Genomic DNA, 3,368 nt, shown 5'->3' on the forward strand with positions numbered 1-3,368 from the left:
ATTTCTTCTCCATGAATTTTTATTTCTACTCCAAATTTTTCTTTTGTTTCCTTTACTGCTTGCTCAATATACAGATTGAATAACAACTCTGTCTCACTCCCTTCTCAATCACTGCTTTCGTTTCGTGCCCCTCGACTCTTATAACAGCCATCTGATTTCTGTACAAACTGTAAATAGCCCTTCGCTCCCTGTATTTTACCCCTGCCACCTTCAGAGTTTGAAAGAGAGTATTCCAGTCAATATTATCAAAAGCTTTCTCTAAGTCTACAAAAAGTCAGAAACGTAGGATTGCCTTTCCGTAACCTATCTTCAAAGATAAGCCGTAGGGTCAGTATTGCCTCGCGTGTTCCAACATTTCTACGAAATCCAAATTGATATTCCACTTACTACTCTTAATAACTACAATTATTAGCCTGCAAATGAAGTAAATTCTGATATAATTTTGTACACTACACTGTCCTCAATCACGAATACAAATATCTGCACTTATACTGCTAACGCACCGTATATCCTTAAGCTTAATGTCAGTAGTCACCCCCTAGAATATGAAAAATATACAAAAAATCTTTGCATGCAGCTGGGCGCTTCACAGTTCTAGTGGCGTGGTGTTTGCCTGTTGGCGCACGCACTCATAGGAAGCTGCACGTGAGGCTGAGAGGGCTAGAGAGCGGTGTCGCCTCCGCAATGCCGACCTTGGCGCGCTGGTGGAAGGTAACGTAGTTCTTTTTTTACTTCACGTGTATTGCGTCTAAATACATCACATTCTTAAATGCGTTGAAGTGCAGAAATAAACAATTATCTTCCTTCCAGGTACTCAGTTTTATTGATTTTTTCGGTTCTTTTATTTTCCAAAAAACTTGTACTGTGGCCTTGCATTCCCAGGAAATAAGTTCTGCCACTGTAAAAGAACTAATGCAGCCTAAGTTTTCACAGATGTCTCCCCAGGAGAAAATTGCAGTTCAGAAAAATTGACCATTCAACACCCGATATTCTAATACCTCAACCAGGCACAAGCAACACAAGAGCTATATTCGTAGCTTAAATTCTGAATGGTATCAAGATGACTTCGTGGATGTGAAGTAAAAACATACACTGCTTTGCTTTCCGTTTTTACTGTTTGAAGGTGATGTAACGTAAACAAAAAATAACGATGGTTTTAGAAATGGAAACAAGGCGAAAAAAAACTGAAAAGCATGAGAAATCAAAGAAGCACGTAAATAACGTAGTTCCACTATCACTTTTAGGAACCATAAGTATTAAGGAGAAACTTAGTAAGGCATACAGGCGTTCAATCAATGAGCATAATATAACGGTTGAAAATAACCGTGAAATTTTGTCCAAAATAATATAATGCATTTTCTTTTGTGGAAACTTTGAAACTCCTCTATGTGGCCAAGATGAAAAAGACGATTGAGTAAATCCAGAGTATTTGGAGGATTAGTAAATTTTTCATCCAAATTGGATTCATATTTGAATACTCACTTAGAAACCAGTGCAGTTGAGAACGGTAATTACGAAACCTTCCTTTGTAGCTGACATGGCTGAAGACACAACAGATATTTCGGAACACATTGAAATGTTCCTTGTTCTAAGGTACGTATTGAATGGAGAAGTGTTTGAACGTGTTTGTGGATTCTTTATTCCAGAAAATCAAATTGTAGATGGCATATCAAAACATATTTTAGAACAAGTGGATATAATCCTTCAAGGAAATGAACAAAATCTGACGCCCAAACATTTGCTGGTGAAAAAGCAAAAACGAAGCAGTTTGTAGTATTGTACATTTCATTCACTGTTATGCACATAAACGCAATTTAATAGCGAGAAATGCAGCAAATATTACACGACATGTAAGAATATTTTTTTCCATTCTGCTTATTTGAACATTCTTCTGATCACCGCAGTGTGTGTCTATTCTGAAGAAGCTTATGGATGTCAGAATTCCACGATCATCCTCTAAAAAGTGGAATTTCAACACATGGACCATAAACAAAGTTCATGGAATATTGCAATTCTTAAAAAACTGGCTTACTGATGACATTCACACAAAACCAAATTCAGATTAAATCACTGCATAAGCAACAAGAATTTAAAAATACCTCAGTGATATAATCTCAAGTTTTGGTTAGAGTATTTTCATCGGATTATGGCTCATGCTGAAATATTTACAAGCAAATGCAATCTCGAGAAATTAGAGTATTCAAAGTTAATGAATAGGCTATATAACAAATTTTCGAACCTGCTGTTTTGGAATTAAGAAACTCAAAGCACTGTGAGAATCCTTCAAAGACGCTCGTGACAGAAGCTAAGTAATTGCATGACTGTATATGTGTTCATATAATGGACAGATATTTCTCTACTTAACACTTAATAGTGGTAACATTGTTGAACAAGAAATGCTTCATTAATTTAAATATGGACATCCTACAGAAGAGGCAGTACTGCACACTGAATTACAACCCATGATTGACACAGAAAGGCTTGAAACTGAATTAAAAGTACTTTACTGTAAGTCTGATATTCATGAATAGTGCAGATTATTTGACTTGCTGAAATCTGTCATGGAAAATAATCTAGATGATGTTCTTAGCGAAATTACGGAAATGATGAAAATCCTCTCGACAATTCCCATGACTGCGTCAGAGGCAGAAAGCTGCTTTTCAACAGTAAAAAGAATAAAACTTTTTTATGAAACACTATGATTTCGGTAAGACTAAATGTGCGTGAGGTGCTTCCAGTGGAGGAAATTTTCCTCGGTTGTTGTACAAAGATCAAGCAGACAATTATTGATCTTTTCAAGCACATTAAAGCAGAAGAATGGATTGCATTTTCAAATGAATAGATCAAGTTTTAGATGTGACAATTTTTGTTAAAGTAAGTAAAAATTATTTGATTTCGTTCTTTTACGATTTTATCTAGTTTGTAAATAAATTTTGTTTTATATTCATTTTTTCCTTTTACGCGATTATAAATCAAAGGCTACAAATTTTCTGGAGCAGGAGCTCCACTAATTTTAGCTACGAGTCGCCACAGTTCCTTAGGACACCGTCTACAAGTCTTCAAAGTTCTTCGGTATATTTTTGTTACATCATACATAATGTACCAGTACCGATCAAATGTTAAGCTTTAGCTTTCCATCCTGAACAAGGTCTTTAGTTGCAGAATAGAATTTCTGTTCTGGAAAATTCGATGAAGAGGGTCGTTCTATAGTGTTGAACGATTATTTAAGATGGCTGGGTACGAAGTGAACGTATTTCTCCCAAAACAGCCCTCCAATGTCTCGACCAGTATATTCTCTCTCTCTCTCTCTCTCTCTCTCTCTCTCTCTCTCTCTCTCTCTTTCTCTCTGTGGGTAATGTAAGACTATA

General features: G+C 36.0%; 1 pseudogene; it reads left to right on the forward strand.

The window, feature by feature from the left end:
• The first annotated feature begins 1,928 nt into the window (after positions 1-1,928).
• LOC126176476 (uncharacterized) lies at positions 1,929-2,873 on the forward strand (annotated as a pseudogene).
• Positions 2,874-3,368: the final 495 nt, after the last annotated feature.

Source organism: Schistocerca cancellata, chromosome 3 (assembly GCF_023864275.1).
Source record: "Schistocerca cancellata isolate TAMUIC-IGC-003103 chromosome 3, iqSchCanc2.1, whole genome shotgun sequence".
Classification (NCBI taxonomy): Eukaryota; Metazoa; Arthropoda; class Insecta; order Orthoptera; family Acrididae; genus Schistocerca; species Schistocerca cancellata.